This window comes from Podarcis muralis, chromosome 1, assembly GCF_964188315.1.
Source record: "Podarcis muralis chromosome 1, rPodMur119.hap1.1, whole genome shotgun sequence".
NCBI lineage: Eukaryota > Metazoa > Chordata > Lepidosauria > Squamata > Lacertidae > Podarcis > Podarcis muralis.
The window spans coordinates 71,055,914-71,082,901 of record NC_135655.1 but is presented as its reverse complement, the minus strand read 5'-3'; the positions used below and the strand labels follow the sequence as shown (position 1 = coordinate 71,082,901).

General features: G+C 38.9%; 1 protein-coding gene across 8 annotated transcripts in view; it reads left to right on the top strand.

Annotated features, from left to right (window-relative positions):
• Window positions 1-26,988, top strand: part of SOX6 (SRY-box transcription factor 6) — a 459,717-nt gene that overhangs the window by 100,009 nt on the left and 332,720 nt on the right. For 7 of the 8 annotated variants that reach the window (XM_077930886.1, XM_077930879.1, XM_077930884.1 and 4 more), the window contains one exon: window positions 18,979-19,069. The exons of the other annotated variant lie outside the window; for it this stretch is intronic. The gene's annotated coding sequence lies outside the window, so the exon portion shown is untranslated. The remainder of the gene's footprint in view (window positions 1-18,978; window positions 19,070-26,988) is intronic. 8 annotated transcript variants of the gene reach the window in all.

Genomic DNA, 26,988 nt, shown 5'->3' with positions numbered 1-26,988 from the left:
GGAAGAAACCGTAGTAATGAGTCCTACAAAAAGCCACTCCACACTCTATTTATGAATGCAGACAGTTGTGTTTACCTAGTGTAGGTAAAGAAGACAGGAAAGTCAAAGTGGAGCGAGTTATTTTTGGTATGAACATCAGTGGGGAGCAACATACTTTATCAGCTGCAACTGTTCTCTTACTCTGTTTTAATAAGTTGTGTTACTAAGTTGCTATTATTTAAGCCTTGGTGCTCCCTGTTTTACCCCATTGCTCCCTGTTGCTCTTCTGAAATGGGCATGCTGGCTCAGGATACAGAAGTAAAGCGTGCAGAAGACAAAGTAGGAATATAACGCAATGGCTGGGGAGAGAGCCATCTCTATGGTGGTGTCCCACCTGTGGTTTTTCTGGTGCCTACATTGTTAACTTTTTGCTGGTGAGCAGAGTAGGCCACTTTAAACCCTAGTTTTATTCTGCTTTGACCAACTGTTTAAATTTTGTTTGTTATACTAGTATATTTATATTGTATTTGTATTGTAGATTACCGCATTCTTAAATTTATTTTTTCATTGTGTGAAAGCCACTCTGGCATACTTTGTTTGAAAGGTGCAGTAAAAACACCTAACTGTATAGAATTCCCATGTATACACAGTAGCAGATTGTGCAGAAACCTGCCCTTTCAGATGTACACAAGCTTTGTCTCTGAAGCTTAAAAAAAGAGTGATTTGTCAGGTTTTTTTACTTTCATTACCAGGTTTTGATCAGCTTCATGTGGACATGAACCTTTATAGTCAGTTTTCTTTTCTTTATCTGTTAGTTAGAGAAACTTGCTCTATTTCTTTGTTATGCTGTACGTAGTTCCTAGAGTAAGACTAAATCAAGGGTTTGCCTCCTCCCCTAGTTCAGCTTGTATTTTTTGGTTATCCCCACTTTCACCCCAATCCGTTGGAATTTTAAATATTATTTTTTTTGGGGGGGGGGCTTGAAAAACAAACAAAGATACTGCGATTCAGAGAATTATATGCCAAACTATGGAATATGGCAGGTTTGAACTGATTTGATTTGGGTCATTTGGGTTGGCTATGGAATGTGTGCAAATCTGAAAATGGTTCAAAATATTTTGGAATGACAAGCAATCTTCAGTGAGTGGCAATCCCTTTTTCCTACATTATGAATTTCTTAAAATAAATAAATTGCTTTTGGTAATTCAAGTACATCCAATGTGGGTGTAGACATTTGAATTATAAATGGTTTCTTGGTAAAATATCAGACTGTAAATCTTTATCTTATATTTGGTAGGGTAAATAAAAAATTAGGGAAAATGAAATAATGTGAAGGTTCTTTTACACAATAGGGTTATGTAAATTGTTACATCTCTTTTTAGTTCTTTTTGCTTGTCTTTGTAATTTTGTTATAATTAGTTATTCTTTTAGTGATGAAGTGGTGCATTGGCATGTACCCACACGTTTTCTCTAATTTTATTTATAACAAAAAGAATAAAAATTGTAGTTTCTTTTTAATGTTTAATACTTTTTCAGCTTAAAACAAGATAGGGGAGAATATAATAAATACATATATACAGACATTATATCATTACATAATGCAAACAAGATGTAACAAACATGTTAACATGTTACAAGAATAAACTAAGGAAACAAAAAAATAATAGTTTATTTATATAGCCCACTGGTATATACAGATGCTCATAGTTTTTCTATTCTAAATTTTGTTGACTTGCAACTTCAAAGTTAGCCTGAAATACATTTCAAATCCCATATTACTTAACATGGATGGTTCTTTGGGTAGCTATGTAAAGATACAAGTGCACACAATTTACTTTTAGGGACTCTACTTTACTTTACTTAATTCAGAATGGCCATATCCCATAATTTTACAACATATTCTATGATCATCCGATTGGTTTTCCAATACTTTATGTAAACAATTCGAGCTGCCACACTCATATAAAATAGGCCATCTATTATCTAAAATGCATACCTGACTTGGATACCTTAAGGATGCCTTCTATCATATCAACCTGCATGGGAATTCAGACCTTCCACAGAGGCCTTTCTCGAGAGTTGCAAAACTGAAGGGGGTGCCAAAAAGGGAGAGGACTTTTTCATGAGTGCTTCCAAGATTTTGGAATTCCCTCTCCAGGGAAATTCGTCTGGCACCTACAGTGTTCTTTTTTAGGTGCCAGGTTAAAAGTGTGTGTGTGTGTGTGTGTGTGTGTAATCAGCCAATTTAATTGAAATGATTTTTTAGATCTAAGGGGAAAGCAGTGTATTTTAAACACTGGAGCTGAATTAATCCAGTCCGCTGAATTTGGAATGTGTGAAGGTTTGTGTTTTATAGGATCTAGTTATTGTTTCTCATTAAGAATTGTGTTTATTGCTGCTACAATTTATTTCCAAAATCTCATCCCTTGTTTACCATGCTAGCAATGGTGATAAAAATCTCCTTGCTGTTTGTCATGTTTCCAGCTATTTTCAGAACAACCCTGCTGCATCTTTGAAGCTTTTACTAGAGTCATATACTGTATCACCAAAAGTGGCTTCTTGACTTTTTCAAGTCTCTTAAACTGAGCAATCCTATTTTATACAGTTTGTCTTCCCACCTGCCTTTGCCTTATGTTCAATATTCACTGTTGGATAGGGCACTATTTAAGTTAATTGCAAAATTTTGTGTCCTCTGTACCTAACAGTATGGATGCACTTGGCTACCATTGAAGAAGTTAAACCCAGTCCCCCCCCTCTATATTCTAGAGTGAGATTGTTCCAAAAAGAAGCCATTTATAGTATCAGTAAGCTGCTTCTCCAAACCATGTACAGATGTGTCATTCAGCCAGTTAATATCGGGTTTGTTGAAATCATCCATTATTATTATTTTCTCTGGCAGATTTTGCCACTTCATTAATATCTTTCAACATACTGAGTTGCTTGGCTGCTTCTTCTTTTACATGGCTTATATCATATCATGCCATCACAGCACATTCTGCAGTTTCAAGTTAATTGCTCAATTAACAGCGGTATTCATAAAGTGCTAGGAAAATTCCACAACTAATGATTTGGACAATTTCAAAATAGGTTGGTATTTCATAGTTTTAAATGTCAGGCATGCCAGTATATGCAGGCGCAGGATCATCTAAGCTTTGAACTCTTATGTAGGTATAGAGGCTAGAATTTGTGAGGGGAGTTTTTCAGCACCACCCCTTCCTTGTATTGGGGAGTTCTGCGGCCACCTTTTTAACCTCCTGGATTCCTGGGGAACAAAATTAAAAATATAAATTGACTCCTCAGTTGTTTATGGTTGTGTTTTACCAGAATGAAAGAATAAGCTACATTAATAGGCTTTTGTAATCTACCATCTTAGTCTTGGTGAGCTTTTGATGGTTTCTTGTCAGTGCTTTTGACTGGATACTTGAATGTATGAGAACCATTGTTTATAAGTCTCTTGCATTCTTTTTTTGCATTTACCACATTGCCTGGATATTGGAGGTAGCGGATACCATTATTCAGCCACAACATACCATTTTACTGGAGGAAAAAGACCCCCCCCCGCCTTGGGGATATGACAATTGTGCCTGTAGATTCTTTGCCGAATCTAAAAACATTTTCATAAGTACCACAAAGGAATAGGGTAGAGGGCATAGACACACAGCTCTAAAAAAAGGTAAATTACCTGTAATGTTAATGCTTCTGTACAAATTATCACTGAAAGACACGTAATGCTGGTGATAATCTGAAATAAACAAAAATAAAACAACAGTCCAGAAACATTGTGTGATCTAGCCAAACATAAGCACATTTAGTAAAAGGTAAAGGTAAGCCCCAAATGAACACAGTGAGTCTTACTTCTGGTTAAACAAGCACAGGATTGGGATTGGTAATACCTGGTGTTTGTAATTTGAAGTATCTGCTAGAGTCCAGGTAACTGGATTTACACCTGTGTTTAAGGATTACATGGGTCTCTAAACAATGCCTTGCTAGGAAGGTGTTAATCATCAGGCTCAGGAAAGTAATAATAATATGTATAAAATGCTAGTTGCTGCAGTGATATTCAGGTCGTCTTCTCAGGACTGTTTTTGTAATCTCATAGATACCTCAAGGACAACACAATTTACATGCTCTAACAAAAAAGGAAAAGAGAGGAAAAAAAGAATTATATTACCCCTTTTGGGCATGCAACAAACTACCATTAACATTTTTTCATCGGTATTCTTTTTAGAGTTTTCTAAACTGAACACTACAATGCTAACAGCTTATTTTTATAAAGAGGTTATTACAGTACTTTCACATCTTTATAGTACTGTAGTAAAGCTGAATTTACTACTATAGTGAAGGTAGAGTGAGGCTAAAGCCAGAGTCAACATAAAAATGATTCAACACCCTTTGCAGATAGGGCGGGGGAAAGACCTTCTTGACTTGAGATCTGATACTGTACATAGCTAGAGGGCAGTTGTTTAAGGGTTGCCAATAAAATGTGCACACCACTGACAACAGCTGCTTTCTTATTGGTTCAGCATTGAATACTGAAATGTGAGGGATGCCTTTTCTTCTCTGTAAATACTTGATTAACATCAAATGTTTAATAAGAGTCACATGCACAAATGGAAAAGAGAAACCATCCTCAAGATTAAGTGTCTGAGACTGGCTGGGAACAAATCCAAATACCTGATTTTGTACTGTTGTGCCTACAAATTACTCTTTTAAGTATTGTGGTGTAAAACCTTTAAGGTGCTCCTTTTAATTTGAGCGTGCTGACGAGGAAATATAGATTTGTTTACGTGTATAGAATTAAAGTAAACTGGGAATTGGCAAATCACGTTGAGACCAATCCAGTGCGGAAATTGATCTTATTATACTGCATGGGGATGATGCCTGATCCTCTCTAATATGTGAGGGCAGCACATGACACAAGCAAGGACTTGTCACAATATATATGTCAGAATTTTTTTCCCTTCCTAGAGTAAGAGAGAAAAAGTAGAGAAAAAACTGGGCACTGTGCTGAATTATTTGGCTTGGGTGGAAGCTGTGTTCACCTCTGTTTGCGCATGCTTCTTCTGCATGTTCTGTTGCAGCCTTCCGTAATCACATGTCCCATTATCCTTGACCATTGGCCATGATGGCTGGTGAAGGTGGGAGTTGGAGCCCACCACATCTGGGAACTCAAGCCTGGGGAAGGCTGTTCTAGCATATTCCATACCAAATAACTTGCATCATACACTTGCATCCAGAATTATGTAAGGGTGCATGGTCCCATTCTATTCTGCCTTGGTCAGACCACACCACTGTCCAGTTCTATGCAACACAATTTAAGAAGGATATTGACAAGCTGGAACGTGTGCAGAGGAGGGCAACCAAGATGATAAAGGGTATGGAAACCAAGCCAAATAAGAAGTGCTTGAAGGAGCTGGGTATGTTTAGCCTGGAAAAGAGGAGAGTGAGAGGGGATATGATACATGGGCTGTTACATGGAGGATGCAGCAAGCTTGTTTTCTCCTGCTCTGGAGGCTAGGACTTTGAACCAATAGATTCAAGTTACAAGAAAGGAGATTCCGACTAAACATCAGGAAGAACTTCCTCCCAGTAAAGCTGTTCAACAATGGAACTGACTCCCACGAGAGGTGGTGGACTCTCTTTCCTTGGAGGTTTATAAGCATGGGTTGGAGGTCCACCTGACATATATGACCTAGTTGAGATTCCTGCATTGTAGGGGGTTGGACTAGATGACCGTTGGTATCCCTTCTAACTCTACAATTCTGATTCTCAGCCCCTAAAAGGACTGTTCCTTTTCAGGGATCCAGGCAGTCTGGAATAGGATCCTTGTACTGCTGTTTCCTTGTACTTCTTTCCTTTACTTCTAAAACCTTCTGCTGCTGCACAATATAAAACATTCAAAGACTTGGGCTTGAGACTGACTGCCCATCCCGAACCTGAGTGATTTATTGCTATATATGCAAAATTTTCTTGAGAAAGGGAAAATGTACCCCTTTTCTTTCCTCCCTCCTGAAAAGCTCCCTACCATGGGAAGGGGGTGTTTAATGCAGTGCATACCCACTTGTTATACCTGATTCCCTTACCATGAACCTCAATGGGCTCAAGCTAGCCAATTCCCTGTCCCTACTCCCACTTGAATGGACATGTCTAATATTCTGGTAGTCCTGGAAATGAAAGGTACTTGTCACCCTGGGCTTTTTTTAATTAAAAAGTTGTATTTTAATATAAATACTTCCCCTGAGCACAGAAAAACTAGTACCATATTTTTGAAAGGCACTATTGCACTTCCAAACTGATAGGTAAGGACTATCCAAGTTAGGTATTAAAAGAAAATTAACTACTACTACTACTACTACTACTACTACTATTGTTATTGGTTCAGAAGCCTTTTGAAACTCTTTATTGTTCTTGTCTAGGAAGACAATAAGATTTTTGAGACAGTTTTATTTTTTAAATATAAGATTTCCACTCCTAAGAAAAGTTCAGGTTGAAACTGAATAAATAAGTCTGCCAATTTCCCAAGGGTGAGACCACTGCTTTCCCATGCCTCTTCTTAGCTACAATGACACTTTGATAGACAAGGTTACCTATTCTGACATAACAGACCTTTTGCTGCTTAGCTGGCTTTTGTTACTGAGGCTTAGCCTTATGAAATTTATTAAAATTTAAATGGTATTATGAGTGCTATCATTGTACAAATGAGTGCTTAATTGTCTTTTTTTCTTCTGAGAGTGCCAGCAATGACTTCGTAGATTAAAATCACCTTTGTGAGAATATCAGCATTTATCCAGTAACCACTGAAAAAACAAGGGAAGTGTTTGTTCAATTTCTGCTAGCAGCAACCTATTGCCTGTGCAGTTTGTGGAGTGCCTCTCCATCATCTTCAGAGGGGGAAAAGAGTGGCCTGTAGGCTAAAGAAGAATAAAGTCTTGAGTGTCTGAGAGATAGAGACTCTAGACAAGTGAACATTTTCTCAGGAAACTCCAGTCTGCCATTATATTAACAAGGAAGTGTTTAAAAAGGTTTTAGGGACATATTAGATGGAAGAGACAAATAGCTATTCTGTTCTTGAGCAAGCTCTAGTGAAAGTGCTGAATAATGAATTAGAGCAGTTGTGATGAATCTGCAGGCAAGAAACTTTCGACTTTCTCCTCTCTCCCCTCCTCCCCCGACATGCCTTTGCTCTCCTATGACTTTTCAGGTCCAGTGGACAAGCTCAAGCAGTTTCCTCCCCTTTGAAAGGATTTAGCCTAAGAATTGGCCTTCTGCCACATTTAATCTCTCTCTCATTCTTGGGAGGCAAGAGCTTTGCTGCAGGATGAGTAGCAAACAAGGAGAATATATCAAGACTAGGAGAGATGGTACAGTACAAGGAGGGGCAGCCACGCACATAAATTCAACAAGATACACACAAAATAATATTGGCCAAGTTCCAAAGATATGTGAAAAGGGAGGGGATGGTTTTCCTCAAATAGTTGCCCCCCCCCCACCATGCCACATGCAGTTGTGTAGCATTTATGTAATTACATAAATGGGTGTGGTGTTTGTGGCAGGTTTTTTTAAAAAATTATTTAGCAGGATGGGATGGCTATCCCATAGGCTTGTGTGTGCTAGTGACCCTTCAGTTTGATGTTTATCAGATCAACAATCATGCTTATTACACTCAAGTTTCCTTTATATCCTCTTGATACAGTTAAGGCTGAATAATGAGACCAGGTGATTGACTGACCTGGCAGAAGTGGTGACAGAATCCATCAAATAAAAAGGAAAGTAAACTAACTAAAATAACTAATATTCTACCTAGTGAGAAATGCTTAGTGGCCTGGGCTACCAGAAATATCTGTTGCTGGCTGCTTGCTTAGAATACTTAAATTGAGAGATACAAGGTATTCTAGGTGCATCTTTACATTACTTTACTTATTCCTCCTGTGCTTAAAGCAGCCTTTGCCAACCGGATTTCCTCCAGATGTTTTGGACTATATCTCTCATAGCTGTCTCTGTGGCTGATGGGAGTTGTAGTTAAACATCTGGAGGGTATCAGATTGGTGAAGGCTGGCATAAACTTCCAACAGTTGTCTGAAAAGAAAAACAAAACCTAGTAGCAATTTCCCATGGCTGAGAACAGCAGGGTGCCATATACATCATCTAACAGTTATGATGCCCCACATGCAAAATCCACCAGTTTTATGCATTTGTACAAATGAATTAAGCAGAATAATGAAAGTTATTCATAGTATATGGTTCATATTTTTATTTCTGTTTGCATTTAGCCTATGGCAGGCTAGAAAGACAATAGTTTGGCAGCTGGCTCCTGGTTTTGTAATGGGGGTTTTTTCAGGCCAAGGTAAATCTGTGCTTATGATGTAACCTCTACCATCTAAACGAAGTCTCATGTTTATGCAGATTGCCGGATTGGCACTGAGGTACCCTGAAGCCCAGTCACATCAAGAGTGGAATGTGGACAGCCCCATGTGTCAGTCCTATGTTAACAGGAACACCCTGTGCTTGTTTGTTTGACAGGAATATATTCTTGTTTAATGCTGAATATGTAGATCTTGCTGGCATTGTGGGTGATGTATATCAAAATGATCTTATTTTCAGTTGTTGATTTTGAGTTGCTATCTGCTTGTTATTCTTTTATTATTTGAATTAGACAGATTTGGAAACTGGATGAGAGAAAGGTCAGATAAGTGATTTTAGTACTTATAATAACACAACTTCCTAATGTGCGTGTAATCTGAAGTGTAGCCTTCTTTTGTTGCACAAATGAGTTTCATGTTTAAGCAGCTTTGCCATGCTGTTGGATCGGTGATAGGTATAGTAAACAAGCAAAATGTCTTTCATTGTGGCAGTGGGATCTTTGTGGTAGCTAGCCTTGTGTCCTATGGACTTTAAGGGCAAATTTTGCTGTCACTGCAACAATGTCCTCCAACATACCACATGCTTTTTTCCCCACATAGAAAACCAACCACATTAAAATGGATTGTTTTATTCAAATAATAAAATTGATGAGACAGGTAACATTGGCCTTTCTGTTGTGTCCTTCCAAGTTCCTTATGTAGCATCAGTACTGTTTCAATGATTTGGGGTGGGGTGGAAGTGGGGCAAAATTGCCGCATGCTAGCAGTGGATAACCTTTTTCAGCCAGAGGGCCACATTCACTTGTGGGTGCAGCTAGGGTCAGAAATAGGAAGCACAACAGATGTGACTCCTCTTTTTTGCGTGGTAGGGTACATTGAAGCTGCTCTACACCCCCACATACCCCCTACCCCTCTATCTTCCATCCATGCTACCAAGAAGCATTATCACAGTTCAAAAGACATATTTCAACCTGGCTAAAACACTTGAGGAGAGCACAGAGCAGGGCCAGTGAGGTGTGTCACATGGTGAAGGGGAATAACAGCAGGAGGACATAGCCTGGGGAGAGTCCCAAAGCCCAAATAGAAAGGGTCAGAAGGCCAAATTTGACATCTGGATCTGTGGTTCTTAATGTCTGCTGTCTTCTGACAGAATTCCATTCCCTCTTCAGGGAAAGAATTGCATTTTCAACAGTTTAAACTTAGTGTTGTGCATATGAACAACTGTTTAAACTTAGTGTTGTGCAGATGAGATGGACTGGAGATCTTCTCAGGCTTCTTATGTACACTGGTGGAGGAGGTGAGGTCTCAGGTTAGATGTTGTGGTTCTGTGGGTTTTTATTTCTAGGGACAGTTGAAGGCAGCGATGCTTCCGAACCACAGGAATGATGGGTAGAACACACATGACAAACAGCTCAGTGAGCATTACAAGACAGAGGATACAGTGCAATTTTAGAGCCTATTTCATGGTGACGATGGCAGCAAAGAGGGACTATTTTTATACCACCATTGCATCTGCTCATTGCCATCCAGCAGAGCTTTCTTCATTTGCATTTCTAGAACAGTTTGCTGGAACCCTTGGTAGCCCATTGTGATATATTTACACAGCATTTGGCAGATAAAATTGCTTGCATCTGCTCCAACTTGGATGCTAGTTTGTTTCAGTACAGTTCTTTGCTCCTCCGTGTACTTTTGCTTGGATGATTTTCAGTTGTTGTGGTCTGAGGAATGGATAGGATGTTGGAGAAATGTGGTGTACCACTTGTGTACTCAACTTTTGTTCTTCTTGGCTAAAGGGAGTGACCAGCTGGGCCCAAGAGGTGGTCAGTTCTTCTTTGGGAGAGGGGGTGGTCAGAGCTGCCTTGAAGGAGGCAGCTGTCAAAGCTACGCCTTAAGAAGCGTCCCCTGGACTCTACTGATTTTTCCAAATATTGTCCCATTTGTAACCTTCCCTTTTAGTGCTTGAATGAACATTGGTAGCCCAACTCCAGACATCCCCAAATAAAGAAAGATTATCTGGATCCATTTCAGTCTGGTTTTTGGAACTGAAATTGTACAGGTTTGGCTGTCTTGATGAACAATCTTAGCTGCAAAAGAAACAATGGAGTGTTTTTAATATCATTGACCATCATATCCTTGTTTCCATGCTCCAGTGGTTCTGTTCTTACCTTGCTCATTGATTCTAGAGGTAGTGTTGGAAGACTAGTGTTTTTCTACTTCCTGAAACAGGCTGATCTTGCTACAGTTTTACATGCTATAATAACCTCTAAGTTGCACTAGTGTTATATATGACCTATGAATAGCATTCAGAGAATGTATCCAGTTCAAAATACTGTGGCAGTTTATCCTGATTTGCTTGTGAGTTGTTTATACATCCTCCCATTAGTTCATTCCATACTTTTTAATGCATTTTCTAACTGGGATTTTAATTCGTTCTTATTTATTGAACTGATTTGCTTGCAGGGTGTTTCTACATCTTAAAGTGCATTTGTTGCGCTATGGCAGTAGAAAGCTTTAATACACTTTAATTGCACAAATCTAAATTTACAGTATATACTTGAACCCCTCTTGCAAAATAGTGGCAGTCTGGAGGCGTCCCAAGTACAATTCATAGTGCTTCTCTTGTCATTGAAAAGTCTGGGTAACTTGGGGACTGGTATGTTTGTTGGATTCCTACTTTACTGGTGTCTCAGAAGCTACTGAAAGCCTTCATAATCTGCCTAGGTGAATAAAAATCTTTGCCAGCCTTTAATTTTTATCAGTAGCACTGAGAAATAGGATGTTTTTGATGATGTTTTTATTTTCTCTCTCTTAGTCTTGTTTCATTGATTGGTTATGACTGATGGTTTAAAAATCTGATTGTAAGGTGCCTTGGGGCCTAGAATCATCAAAATGGCAGGAATTCCTATGGGGACAATGACACACTTTCCCCTGCCCCAGTGACCCCAGGCATCGAGAATTAAGCCAATTGCTATCTGAAAAGTCCTGTGCCTTCATTTCCACAGCCCCATTTTGGATTCCTTTATTTAGGAACTTGGGAAGCAGCTTTATACTGAGTCAGACCATTGCTCCATGTAATGCAGCATTACCTGCACTGACTGGCAGTGGCTCAGTATCATTACTAATAGGAGTCTTTCCCAGCCATGCCTAGGGATGCTATGGATAGAACCTGGGATCTATTGCACACAGAGCATGTACCATCTAGTTGCTATAGCCTATCAGAAGGCAGTGAGATGGAAAATACATCTCTGCATCTTGAGTACTCCAGCTATACATTATTTATGATGGAAGGTGAATGCCAAGGGCCAAATTGTTAGTTCTCTCATGAGATGGACATTGATTGTATTTGAAATAGCATTAGGAATAGTTAAATAAGTTGTGAATAAGTGACCAGACCTATTGTTTAGTCATATTACATATGAGTCTCATGAATGGTACAGTATAGAATTTCATGCCGTCACATTTTGTTTCTATTTTAGATTGCTTGGCACAATTCTAAAATTATGTTGATCTATAATATTTTAAATGGAATATCTTTATGTACTTTAAAAGATTATTAAAAAAAGAAAGATAAATAATGACACCCATTTTTTCCTGAAAGGCAAAGGGCAGCTATCCCAGAAGCATTGCAGTTCCAAGAACTCTTACGTAGTAACCCAACTGAGATAAATGACAAATCTCAAGAATGAATTATTTGAAGGCTTGGAATTTATTTATTTTATAAATAACATATATTTTACAAAGTTTGTTTGTTATACATTTGTACATCCCTTAAGATATTTCAGCCAATATTTTCGTGATGGTTCCTGACATCAAGCAGCAGGTTTTCATCTCTGTTAGGATATTGCTGGACATGATGGCAGACTGAACCTTTCAAAACTGCACCAATTTTAACCACTGATTTTAAAGCTTCACAGATTTTTTTGGTTTCTTAGAATGCTAGGTATGAGGCTGCTAACATAACATCTATGCAATAAATAGATTTATTAAGGCAACCTGTGCATACTTACTCCAGGGCAATCGTATTTTGAGCCTTTGATTAAGTGGGACAGTAGCACAACCTCTTACTGTTCTTGTTAATAATTGCTTTGATTGTACATTTGTACATGAATCTCCCTATATAAATGATGGAAAATAAAAGTTGTATTTCATGTAATTCCATTTTAACGTGTTTAAAACTATCCCCTTGAAGACTGGCTAAATGCTGATCCTTCTTTCCTTGTAATCGCCTGATAGTTTATAAACTGTCCCCTTATCCATCTGCAGAAATATGTCCTCTTGTAGGAGAGGGATTTCTATAAAGCTTTCTGAGAGGAAAGAAACATGCCAATTAACAATATTTTCCATTGGCCAATCTCCAGAATAAGACTGTTGTTACAGTTCTTGGTGCAGTTTCCTTTTTTATGTTAATGGTTTCTTTCTTTCTTAACTAAATTGCTATGTAGCTGGCAAATAATTGAAAATAGACCACTCTTAAAATAATAATTTTGCTAACTGGAAAAATTTGTTCATTTCTGTTATGCTGCTTTATTGCATGTGTTTTTTCCCAGGCAGCTCTCCGGACAGTAATTTTTATGCCATTCCTTTAAAATAACTTGCAAGTCTTGCAGGGCCTTTTTAGGCATTCAGTGCTGTTCTCTGCTGAAAGGGCAACAGAGTTGGGAGATGTCATAATTTTGTTGATTAATTGGACCATTATTTTGGCTATGTTATTTGTCTGTATTGGACTTTATTTCTCTCTTGTACTATTTTTAATAACTCCTTCAGACAGAATTCCAAGAATGTAGGATAAGCATGGAAGGAAGGTGGGAATGAATTACATTGCAGTCATATGTTCAGTTAACAGGAAACAATGCATTTTTTTTGTAAATAATAACCAAGTGGAAGTGTGACAGGAAATACATATTTCTTCTATTGGTCATTCATAAATAGCATGCGGAGAAGCCAGAATGATTCCTTATCTCGCCAAATGGTTAGAGTATTTAAATGACCCACATAGGACATTTAGGAAATACCTGTTCTGGTTGTATGATACCTTTTGAGATGCACAGTCCTATCAAATCACCATAGATGCTGAACCTTCATAGAACTATATTTTTTTAAAAATGACTCAATATGAATCATAGTAACTTTAGCTATACAGGAATAAAACTATATTTTCTCAATATTCACACAGAAGATTTTCAGTTCTCTTCCATCTTAAAAATCTCCCTGCATGCATAAACTTTTCAATCAAGGAGAACACAAGGCAATATAGTTTCTGCCTCATGTGCTAGCTTCCCAGAAGAAAGGAGATATTGGTGTGGTAAGCACGCAGGTCAGCTTTCCTTTGCTCTCCTCCTGAACATAAAAAATTATTAGGGTTTTTTTCTCCCAAAACTGAGGTAGGTGTGTGTGTGTGTGTGTGTGTGAGAGAGAGAGAGAGAGAGAGAGAGAGAGAGAGAGAGAGAGAGGCCGGAGGTGGTTTGGGCATGATAAAAGTTTTGAAATCCCTCAACCCTTTTTCATGCTTTCCTCCACATTTGCACCTGTTTCTTTCCCTGTTTTGCAAATTTATCGGCATTATCAGGGACCTCCTCCCAAAGCAATTCCACCAGGGATAATGTAAGTAGCATGTGGACCTAAGGGGGAGAAAGTCAAAGTAAGAGCAAAATTTCCTGCCCTTGCTCAAAATGGGTGAACATTTTTAGTCCCCCATCAGTAAAACAAGATTAAGAGAAAGGTCCATTTGATGGGCTGTTTTGTTATCTGCAAAATAATCCTGTTTTCTTTCATTCCTCTAAAGCAGGGAGTGTGGGGGTATTGTTTTTGTTTGTTAATATGCTATATATTTTTGTGTTTTTATATTGTAAACTGTTCTGGGATGTTCAGATAAAGGGTGGTATATTAATTTAATTAATTAATTAATTAATTGACTGGTTGATTGGTTGATTAACGGGATAAGCACAGTGTTACACAGCAGAATTCCAAAGAGCGAGAATTCAGACCTGGCAATTTTGATTGCATTTCTACCAAAGTTATCAATCCTTAAAAAACAATCAGAATGACAAACAGTAAGTTCAACCTGAATATAAAATCAAGTACCAGCATCTGAACTAAATCAAACGGTTGTTCTGATTGCAGACCCTTCCTTTTCACAACACTGTGATGCAGTACAATTGTTACCACGCCCAGAGTTTGCGTATCTCACCCACCATACAAGCTCCATTTCGAGCATTATATTGGAAGCACATCTCACTTGTGTTTCCTCATTGACTACTTCTTTAGAACATCTGAAGGCAATTGAAGGACAGCTTCTTCTCTCTCTTCTTCTTATATCTGGAAGTCAGGAGGAGATTCATGAAGTATACTGCCCCAGGGTGGGAAGGAGATGTTTTAGGAAAGAGAGTTGATTAAATAATCAGCAGAGTTTAAAAGCTGATTCATAAGTTTATATTTTTGCACACACGGTTCTATAGTTGTATATGAGAATATTCTGTCCTGTAACATCAGAATGGCATACCGGCATGGTTTCTCCCGCCTGAAAAATGTGCCTTGAAGTCAATGTTTGGATGAAAAAATACCCAAACACAATTATTCTCCTGGAATGATACAGCCAAGCTTGGTTAAAGGAGGGAAGACATTTTTATATGAAACCATAATATGGAAATTGACACCTAAAACATTTGCTAAGATAATTTCCAGGTCTTAGCAAAGCAGTCATTTGAGAAGACAGTTCTGGCATTATTTAAAAGAGGCATATACTTAAAAATATGAACGAATAAAAATATCTCCTTAGTGTTAACTATATGTTAAAGGAAAGTGACCTAGTAAAATGTTTTATCCTCAACTTCTAAGCAGGATTGGATTCAGAGTTTCCTTCAGCAAAACTCTGCTATCATGATGCTTCTGTTGTAAGGAGACGGGTGATTTTTGCCAGTTCTCCTTTCTGCCCTGTGGCCCCTGAAAAGCTGCTTCCAAGGGTTAGTGGATGTTCTGAATCAGCATGGAAGGTGATGCGAAGGTTGCAGGGGCAAGGAAGAATTAGTGAAAATTGCTTCCCTGCTTCTTCCAACAGGAGCATCCAATGAGTGGGGTTCTGCTAATTAGATCCAACCCTATAAATTTATTAGACTATCACTTGATCATTTTACTGAGCCACTTTCCTTTTAAGATCTGTGGAAGAGCAATTCTGGATCTAACCCATATTCAGCATCACAACTGAAGCGTCTGGAGGCAAAGTATATATTTGTATTTCGTCTTATATAAACAAATGATTATAAAGTACTGAAGCTGCCAGGCCTGCTGTTAAAATAACTTGATACTTGCCACTGTCAGCGTAGCATGTACTTGATAATTATGTCCACATGGCCTGTTTTGTGACAAACTCTTGGTTAGCTGTGTTTGAAAACATAAATTTCCCCTTCTTTTCTAGAGTACAAGTAAGCTGTTACTGAACAACATACAGCCTAGTACAGAAACTTACATGACAGATCTATTTGAAAGGTCTGGGGCTACTCAGGCTTGTGATTTACAGATCCATCCTAAGTGCCAGTGTCCATTGTATGGTATCAGCTCAAGATACAGTAACAAATGGGAGATTGTATGGCAAGTGTACCATGTTAACTATCAGGTTATGCTTTCCATCTTCTTTTTTTCTGAATTGCTATACGTGGTGTGCTAGGTTCCTGTGAATAATCTGAGTTGTTTCTCCCCTGCAAAACCATAAAGTCCATCTTGGCTTTCTGACACTGACTAAGCTACTTGGATTAGGAAAACCTGGTCTTAAAAGAGAAAAATTGGATGTTCCGCAAACCCAGCAGATATTTTGAAACACTCATGGAGCTGATAAGAGTCATCGTAAATTTAAACATTACCTTGCCTTGCACGGAAACCACACTAATAAATGGCTTTGAATTTTTTATGAATGACCGAGTACCAAGCTTTACTAATAAGCCCAAGCTGTGGTGCTTTATATTTTTCTTTTCTTTTCTTTTTTCTTTTTGGCTAAAGGATGCTGCAGAGAAAGCACTGATGAGGTGTCATATAATTTTACAAGTTGCATAACTGCTTTTAACAACTAAACTCTCTCTGATTAAAATAACAATTGAGCCTGTAATTTTTCTGAACAGCTGCTGCTACAGGGGGTCATTACCTTGGAGAGCTTGGAAATAATTGTACTCCTAATACATGAGTTATGTAGTCTCATGTTTTACAGCAATGCACAAAGTTTAAAGCCTATAGTAGAATGTTATTTGAAAGCTGTCAAACCATGTTAAAAAAGACTGCATCGTCAAAGGCCCTTGTGGCCAGGATTCAACATGTAGCCTTGTCTTACTCATTATAAAATGCATGTTTATAAAGTTCCACAGAGCATCCAATTCCCAATTCACTTATATCAGCAAGACTTAACTTGCTCATTAATCTAAATTCTTTTGCAACTTTAATCTACATGTTTAATTAATCATAAAATGAGGCGGTAAGTAATTTCAGCAATGTGTGGCTTGTTATCAGATGCATTTAATCACTCTTCTGTGAGCTCATTTGGAAACACCTGAAGATGTCGAGAGCAGTTTGAATAAGCATAAATTATTCTTTGTCAGTGTACTTCACCCAACTAATAAGACATTAATTTAAAAAAGGCAGTGTTAGTCATTTTTAGATCTTCACCAATATTTTTAGCTTAGCAATATAACGCTAATTGTATATACTGTACAATACACAATATAGTGTCCGACAGTGGAACAGGGAGTATTATTCAATTCATTTTCCTGTTTACATGTAATTACTCTGCGTAATCTTAGGTTGAATGAAGATTAACCATAGTTATCAAATCGTAAGTATTTAAATGTTCTTGGAACAAGCTACTAGTTAATTGAAATCATAAAAGCTACTAGATGATATAATAACAGTTGTAAGATTATATCTTCTCTGTGAATTTACTTTTGTTTGAAGTACCTTTATGCAGTTTTTTTTACTGTATTAAAAACATAGCCAAATATGAAGAAGTAACTTCTACGAACGAATAAACACATTTTAATATAGAGACTATTGATCTGATCTTGACAAATTAGCAGGGCATAACAGAACCCTTTACAAGGCAATTGGATGCCAATCCACAGTTTAGTGTACTAACTGGAAAAGGTCTCTCTTGTCTTGGCACTTCTACGAATGCTACCACAGGGCTGTGCATGGTATCCTCAGCCTGTTAGGAGCTTATGCATGGGTTAAATAGCTGCACAGATCTCCAGAGTTACTATAGTGCTGTGCTGCAGTACTGCCGTACTGTGTTCTGAATAATTTCCAAGTATACCCCTGAACCTACAATCACCAATGTGAACTCTTCCTTTTCCTTTATTTGAGAAGCTGTGGCCAGAGGCAGAGGACTGTGTAAGACTGGAGACTATTTATCATCCTTTTCTCACCTTCCTTTCTTCAGACGTGGTCAGTGGAAATATTCCTAAACCAAAGAAGACACTCACAACCTCAGGCTGATATTTCATAAGGGTGAATTATACTCCCCAGAGTGTTAGACATGGATGAATTTAAAATGGCATTTTTGGAGAATGTCAGCACCTGTCCTGTTTCTGCCTTGCAAGGGTTGACATTCTGTAAGAATAATTACTTCCTTAGAAAGAGATTTGTTGACCTGTCATGGATCTTCACAAACACACATTCTGCTGACCACTCCTTTGAGCTCTTCTAGATATTGCAGTGTGTATGTATTATAGCAGCAAGACATTATTTCTGCTATAAGAATTTTACACTTCCTGCAATGTTTTCTCTGCTCCATCTTTTCTTAAGGCCCTGTTTTCTTTGACTATGTAGTGCTCTAATAAGATCATTAGTCAGGCGCACTGTCTCCATGAACTCTAAAAGATGCTGCATTGCTGGCACTGTAGCAATACACTGTGGTAACTGATCCCTCTCTACCTTTTCCTGCTGACAAATTGCCCCTTGTGATCTCCACAATTTGATGTTTATTTTAATCCTGTATTCCTCTCCAGATGGAAGACATCACAGAGTGCTCGGCATCTAAAAACAGTACAGCTTTTGCAATGTCATATAGTTCCGACTTGTAGGCTGGACAGTTTAACAACATTCAGTGAAAGCACAAGAATAAAACGGTGTACATATTACATTTAGGATCTGTCTGAGAAACCAACCACCAACTTACAAAATATATGAGCTACTTCTGTGTCTTTCTGCATGCAAGAATTTATTTTTGACTTGTTTACTTTGTAAATGAAAATAAAACTCGTGCAAGATATATAGACTGCTTTAGACTAAATGGTATTTTTTTGACAAAAGGAATAAAATGATCCATATTGGGGAGTAAGTGCCTGAATTCTACAAGGGAGCTACATTAATTCATTGTGGAGAGAGTTCCATTAAGACTTCAAGAGAGTAAAGGTGGAAACAGATGACCATTTCCATACGATAACAACTTTTAAAAGACATCTGCTACTAGAGGATGATCAAGCCACAATTTAGCACTTTAATGCACACCTTACACTCTCCCATTAAAATAAGAACAAAAGAAGATCTAGATGACCAGACCAAAGGTTCAGCTAGTCAAGCAGTCATGTAGATTAAACCATTAACCCGTGATTGCTATTATTTCACAATTATTCAACTTATTTTCTGTCTTTGTTTTTAATAGACCTACTAGATGCTGTCTTGCTGGCTTCTTCTCTGATGACACCTTTCACGAGACACTGCTAGAGCAGAAAGGCAGCCTGTGACAGGGCAAGGTAACATTTGCATACTCACCTAAATGTTCTAATCAGTGGTAAGGGAAATGCTTTTCTCACCTGCCATATTTTCTCTCCATATAATATCTTCATACTCCATATTTTCTAGTTAGGCGGTGACCTAGATAATATAAAAGAAATGAGCATTAGAAATTTTGTTTTCACTTCGTTGGATGCCCCCATTGTTTGGAGAGTGCTGTCTTATCCTACTGTACACATGTACATAGATAGTATTGATTTCATTTATTGCATGTAGACCTCTCTGCTGAGGCAGTCCCATGAAACGTCCCACACTGACTTTACAATAAGAAATATCAACAATAAAAACTCATAGAAAAGCCATTTAAAATCCAGTATAGATGCAGACTGGGGGGACGCGGGTGGCGCTGTGGGTAAAAGCCTCAGCGCCTAGGGCTTGCCGATCGAAAGGTCGGCGGTTCGAATCCCCGCGGCGGGGTGTGCTCTCGTTGTTCGGTCCCAGCGCCTGCCAACCTAGCAGTTCGAAAGCACCTTCGGGTGCAAGTAGATAAATAGGGACCGCTTACTAGCGGGAAGGTAAACAGCATTTCCGTGTGCGGCTCTGGCTCGCCAGAGCAGCGATGTCACGCTGGCCACGTGACCTAGAAGTGTCTCCGGACAGCGCTGGCCCCCGGCCTCTTAAGTGGGATGGGCGCACAACCCTAGAGTCTGTCAAGACTGGCCCGTACGGGCAGGGGTACCTTTACCTTTACCTTTATAGATGCAGACTAAGATAAAGGCTTGTTGAAATAGGCACCAAAAAGAGATATGGCACCTGCCTGATATGTAATGAGAGGGAGTTCCAAAGGATAGGTTTTGCCACACTAAAGGGTTTATTCCTATGTTTTATGTAACAGACTTTCAGGTGAGATGGTATTTGTAGGAGGCCCCCTCCTGCAGAGCTCTGTGATTAGTGGGGCAATATTTTAGGAATGTATGCACACTTTTCTAAGGATTAACTCTCCCTTAAATTATGCTTCCTAGTTCAAGACTAGATTTAAAATTTAAGGTTTTGAAAACACAGTTTCCTGGATGCACAACAATTCAGCATAAGATCCATTTAAATGAGAAACTGCGTTATCCAAAGGTCTAACTACATTCTAGTTACCAGGAGTCTGAAAAGGCTATGTCACTACAGAAATCATCATTGATATCACTATCACTAACTAAATCCTTCGAAGACAGAGGTCCTATGGCTGGGTCGTGATAGCATGGGGATGAGAGACCAACTCCCTTCTCTTGCGGGGGCCCAATTAGTGCCATTGCCTTCCGTTAAGAGTTTGGGTGTAATCCTTGACACCTCCCTTTCCATGGAGGCGCAAGTTACAGCAACAGCCAAGGAGACATTTTTCCACCTTCGCCACATCAAGCAATTGGTTCCTTACCTTTCCCGCCCCGACCTGGCCACAGTGATCCATGCGACGGTCATCTCCAGGCTTGACTACTGTAATTCGCTCTACGCGGGGCTGCCCTTGAAGCTGACCCAGAAACTCCAGAGGGTGCAGAATGCTGCAGCGAGGCTCCTCACGGGGTCTCTGCCATGGGAGCATATTCACCCAGTGCTTTTCAAACTGCACTGGCTCCTGGTAGAGTACAGGGTCAGATTTAAGGTGCTACTTTTGACCTTTAAAGGCCTTCATGGCCTAGGACCCTCGTACCTACGGGACCGCCTCTCCTGGTATGCCCCACAGAGAGCCTCAAGGTCCATAAATAGCAACACCCTAGTGGTCCCAGGCCCTAAGGAAGTTAGATTGGCTTCAACCAGAGCCAGGGCCTTTTCAACTCTGGCTCCGACCTGGTGGAACGCTCTGCCTCATGAGACCAGGGCCCTGCAGAATCTGATTTCTTTCCGCAGGGCCTGTAAGACAGAGTTGTTCCGCCTGGCCTTTGACTTGGAGCCAATTTGATTCCCTCCCTCTCTTTCTTTTTTCCTTTCCTTCTCCTCCTGCGATGAGGCTACATTTTAATATTTTAATGTTTCAATATTTTAATGTTGTATTTTAATTTTGTTTTTAAGTTGTAATCATTCAACTTGTTTTTATTATTGCTTGTAAGCCGCTCTGAGCCCAGCCTTGGCTGGGGAGGGCGGGGTATAAATAAAAATTATTATTATTATTATTATTATTATTATTATTTATTATGGAGGGATTAAGAGCATTCCTGGCACTGGATTTGTAAAAAGTTAATATCATTGTTGTGAAAGATGATGGAGATCTATGATTACACCTGCGCTTGCAATTCTCACATACCTGCTTTGCCATAGGAAGAATCAGGGGCTGTTCATCCCATTTCAGCACCTGAGGCAAAATAGGAATGTCCCTGCCCCCACCTCTCCGCCACACCTTACCCACCACTTCTGCTGCATGCTGGAATGCTTCCCCTCCCGTTTATTAAAGATTTGGGTATCTTTGTCAGTGGTATGTTACTGGTTGAGTAAAAGTGTTCTACAAAGTTACCTCTTTTCTTCATATCATATGGTTATCATTTCAACCTTGTGAGGTATGATATGGTGAGATGTAGTCATTTCCCAAAGCCATCTAGTGAGTTATACATGGCTCACAACTCCAAACCCAACATACTCCACTTGCCTTCAGCAATTAAGCTATTGCTGTATATTCATAAATAGAAAATACAGACAATGCAGAATCTATAGCTTCAAGATTTGCATTCTGGTTAGTTTCCCTAGAAATATCTATTTTGACCCTTTTGTCAGCCCCTTCATAACAACTGCTGGTTTTATAAAGCAGGACTAAGTACAGTGGTGCCTCGCAAGACGAAATTAATCCGCGAGTCTCTTCGTCTTGCGGTTTTTTCGTCTTGCGAAGCACGGCTATTAACGGCTTAGCGGCTATTAGCGGCTTAGCGGCTATTAACGGCTTAGCGGCTTTAAGAAAAAGGAAACAAACTCGCAAGAACTCGCAAGATGTTTCGTCTTGCGAAGCAAGCCCATAGGGAAATTCGTCTTGCGGAACGACTCAAAAAACGGGAAACCCTTTCGTCTAGCGAGTTTTTCCGTCTTGCAAGGCATTCGTCTTGCGGGGCACCACTGTATTGAAACTATTAAATTAAACTCTAGCAGATGGCATTTCTGAATCATAGACAGCAAAGGAGTTTAGGAGAATTCAAACACAAATAACATCTCCATTTTTGGTTATAACTTTTTCTGAGAAATGTGTAGAAAGAATCAAGTTGCACATATAGTTTTTAAAGGCAAAAACAATAAAAAAAGAAATCAATTAGGTAAATCTTCCAAAAATAATTTAACCCTGGAAAAACAAGTAATAAAATTATGTAGTAAATCATTGCACTATATAAAGACAAGCAATGTAAACCATAGGGTTGTGTCCAAGGAAGTAGTCCTGTTAGTGCAAGGACTTCTTTCTGTGCAGAGAGACTTTCTCTTCCTGTGTGCCCCATGTACACATGTACACAAACACACCAAATCTGTTCTAGGGGTTCCCCAACTCTCTGGAGATTTGTGGTGGTTGTGGAAAGGGAGTAGAAGTCCTTGTGCTAGTGTGATGACTTCATTGGATACAACCTAAACTGTCTATGGGTAACTTCCATTCATGTTCCGTTATTTGGAACCTTGTTAATGTTTGTTAGAAAAGGTAGCTGAAGCTTATTTGCAGATCCCTTCCTTTCCTCTCCCAGTACCTCTGTCAGGCATGGCCCTCTAGGGAACCTGTGGAGTTCTGCAAATGTTATTTTATTGTTTTATTAAAAATTTATTTTATTAAATGATGTCAAAATATAAAAACAAACTTCTCTCCAATGAACTCCTCCCGCCCTCCGTGCATAATCTGTAGTATTGTACTCCATTTATCTAGGGCTGGAACTGATGAAATAGTCCATTTCTCTTTGTATGCTATCAGTCAATGTATCAATTTTGGCAATCTCTAAAGCCTTGATCAGCTTTTTCTTCATAGATGGTATTGTTTCACTTTTGCAGTGCCTAGCCAACACAATTTTGGCAGCAGTAAACAGCATATTCATAATAATTCAACTTTATGTAAAACTGCTTTTTTATTTTCTTCAATACCATGGCTTTTCTTGAATGTAAGTAATCAGCCTAAGAGAGGAGGGAGAATCAAGATAGATGCTTTCGGTGCTAAAAAGCAAAACAAGACAAGTGACATTGTAAACAAAATAATAAATGCCACTTACTACTTCTGTGGGATGGTTAATGTTTTGTGCACAGTTCTCAAAGGAAACCCAACTCCTGCTCTTTCCCAATGGTCATGGGGCAACAGACATAGTTTATCCCATTTTATCCCTACAACACGGCAGAGAGTGACATAGTGTCTAGTCTAGAGTGTCTTGAGTTCTAGATGAATGTGGAATTGTACCTGAGTCACCTGTGAGCTTTTAGAAAAGAATGCCAGTTGGGCCTAGAGAATGAGAAAGGGGGTGTAAAGAACCCAGAATGCAGGCACACTGTGCAAATTTATATGTTAAGCCTATGGCAGACAACATTAGAGAGACAGAATATTAGGATATCAGTCAAGGATAAAGGAGGGCAGGGAAAGAGAGCAAATTGACCTGTTCAAGCCCTAACAGAGTATATGAAGTACCCTGGATAGCTGTTGCTTTTGGATAAGGGTGGAGGGAGTGGTATCCTCCTGGCGATGGCACTGGGCACCTGTGGGGCTGCTGCTAACCCCAAACTCCTCTGACCTCACAGGTGCAGTGCAACCACCAGGAAGTCACCACTGCCTCCATCCCAACATGCCATTGCTTTCTTCTGAAGAGGAGAGGTGAATTTGGTTTTGTGAGGATGCATGTCTTGAGGTTAATAAATTCTCATCCTGTACTAAAAAAGCGAAACCTTGCATTATACAGGGATGTTTAGTGGATGTGTATTCCCCCTTTCCCACTCTAGAAGAACTACATTCTTGGCTATGTAGCCATAACATGCTTGGGTTGGGAGCAGCAGCCTACCACTCTATGGCACAGCGGGAATAGGCCTGGGAAGGGTGTGACCTTTACTTCTTTGCAACTCCTGAAACTCCCAGCCCCAGGGTTGAATAGTATAACAAGCCTCCTCTTTCATGTTGGCTGGATTCCTGAACAAGAGCACTCTCCTTAGAGGGTGGGACATACACTGCAATATTTTGTTGTAGACCCCACTTTGTTCTCCTGATTTGTCATTTATCCAATCGCCCCAAATGAATCTTTGAAGAAGTAATTCGATTAAACCAATGTATATCAGCTCCTGTAACAAAATTTATGCACAAAGGCATAAAGGAACATGAAAGATATTCAATAGAACTTTTTTTTTTTAAAGAAATTTTAAGAGACTAAGTTTATTCTTGGGTTAAGTAGCATTTCCATTCCATGTGATACAAGAGGGCACAAATTAATTCTATATTAGAAGTCTGGTGTCAGCATCTTGGCATGTATAAAAGCTAAGTGGGACAGGATACGGAAATGGTGATACCAAGTAGTGACCAAAATGGCATATAGGTGGCCATGTGACCTACAGTGTAGCGAGCAATCCACTGTTTGAAGGGGTCCTATACTTGAAGGAGTGTTAGGTCCACTTCAGGTTTAAAGATAAGGAATCCTAGGAAGCGAGAGCAAGGGCTTTGAAGCCAGCTCCCTGCAATGCAGGAATTTCTTTTGCCCAATGTGGGGCTTGAACCCACAATCCTGAGATGAAGAGTCTCATGATCTACCAACTGAGCCATCCCAATTTCTATTTGAATTATAGCAATTCGGTCATAATCTGCATCTTTGTATGAATAATTATCATCATTTCCTTTTTTGTGATGCATTAGTTGCTACCCTATTAGTATATGTATATTGGAATTTGCTTATTTATGGAATTCCCACCCTGTACAAATTAGACAGAGGTGATCTTTGAGTTCCTGTTGAAAACTTTTTATTTAGACATACCTTTCCTGAGGTGTGATCTCGATTCTGCTTCTTGTAATCTTTAATTCGTCATTAGTCAGTCACCTGAATGGATTATCTGTATTTATTCAAATTTTAAATGATGTTTTATATTTGGTTGTATACATTGCCTTGGTATATTTTATGGCAGTATATAAATACTTTTCTAAATAAATACATACATTTTGGGGATTAAATGGTTATTTTTATACTGTTTTTATTGTTGCCTGAATGAATTCTTGTGCATAGCTTTAGAATTTTTTTCTTAAGAGATTATGTAAATAGGTAGGTGAAAACCAGGATAAGGTGACAGACATTTCTTTGGTTATTGCAGCTCAAAGCAGTGTTGGAACATTGTTGTGTTGGCTCCAGACTAACAGCACAATCCAAAACCAAGACCCCACTGGGATGTGAGAGTTTGGATGTGAAGGAACTTGGGCTTTCCTGGTTGAATTTGGGCTCGGCTGGGTCTATGCCAGAAAAGTGTCTCACCCCAGCTGAGCTGGAAAGTCCCTCACCTTATCTTAGCTGGTGGAACTTAAGATGGTGGAATTTATGTTGACACAAATCCCCAAAAAGGGGCATTCCAGGGGCATGGCAGGGTTGTGGCAGGAGCTGGACAGGGCAAAGAGAGACTAACATCTATTCCAAACTCCTTTCAGTTTAGTCACACGACCTAGTAATCCACCACTTATAGTGATGTAAGTCAATTACCTCGTGAACAGAGTTTAGAATAGGGGTAAATTAACAACTTAGACAGACTTTCTGTTGTTAGGATTCCTTTGATAGTAACTTAAGTCAATTGATTTCAACGGGTCTACTTATAAGCATGATCAAATTCATTGCTTCAGACTGATAGTGGTCTAACTAAGAGGTAGTTGTACTTTCATCATACATGCAGTTTAATTGGGCTCTTTGGGAAGGAAAAAGGCCTCCCTCTGTCCAAAAGTGCTGAAAATGCTTTTGTTATTCTCCTTCTCCTTTCCAAATGCTAATAAATATAATTTATTATTATTTCCAAATGCTAATAAATATAATTCTGTACTCTTTACTAACAAAACTCATATTACACCTCAGTTTGAATAAGCACAATTGCTATTGACTTGTTCTTAAGGGTGACACCATTAGTCTCTGGATTTAAATCATATAAATAATATAAACTATTACCTCCTGAATATACTATACATTCAGACAATAATTTGGCACAAAAATTTTACTTCCTCCTTCTTTTCAAAATTATAATTTTACAGGGTCATTTCTCACTTTGTTTGGTGTGTAAAACATAATTTATATTCTTGACATACAACACTAATTCAAAAGAAGAGTCTCATTTAGATGATAAGGTGCAAAGTGATGTGGTTTGAAAATCTGAAATGAGCTTTGTGGGAAATTAAGGTGCTCTTAGTACTTAACTGCTCCTCAGTGTGGTAGATGGAGCATGGTAGAAACACAGGCATGACCTGATGTGTGACCCGAGGGCTTAGAGGTCTGTCTGTGTTGGTGGGGGAGGGCAGGAAGGATTTGATAAAGCAATAGGTTTGGATAAAGTCAGGTTAAATTCTGGTTCAGAAAGGCTTGGTGAAATGTTTGAGGAGGAATTTGAAGGAGAGGAGGGAGATGGGTTCAATGAGTGAATGTAGGAATAAGATAAACCTTTCTTAAACAAATAAGCTTAAAAAAATAACCATCAAAAGCATAAAAATTTGGTTTCTTGAAGTACAATTATGGAGCAAGTCACACATACGATGAAAACAGAAATATTGTATTGACTTGGGGAGAAAGAAGAGAATTAATTTCAGACTCTTTGAATTCTGTCGAACTGTGCCAGTGATTGTGACATTTTGCAACATATCTAAACTTCTCTGTTTGTGTGCATATATGTTTAAAAACACATGTCAGAATGCTTCTTTGGATTAGGTGTAATACAGCATCTCAAGATAATCATATGTTCATTGTAATCCTGTTGTTATGGTACAATACTGCTGCCCCAGTAGTCCTATAGAACT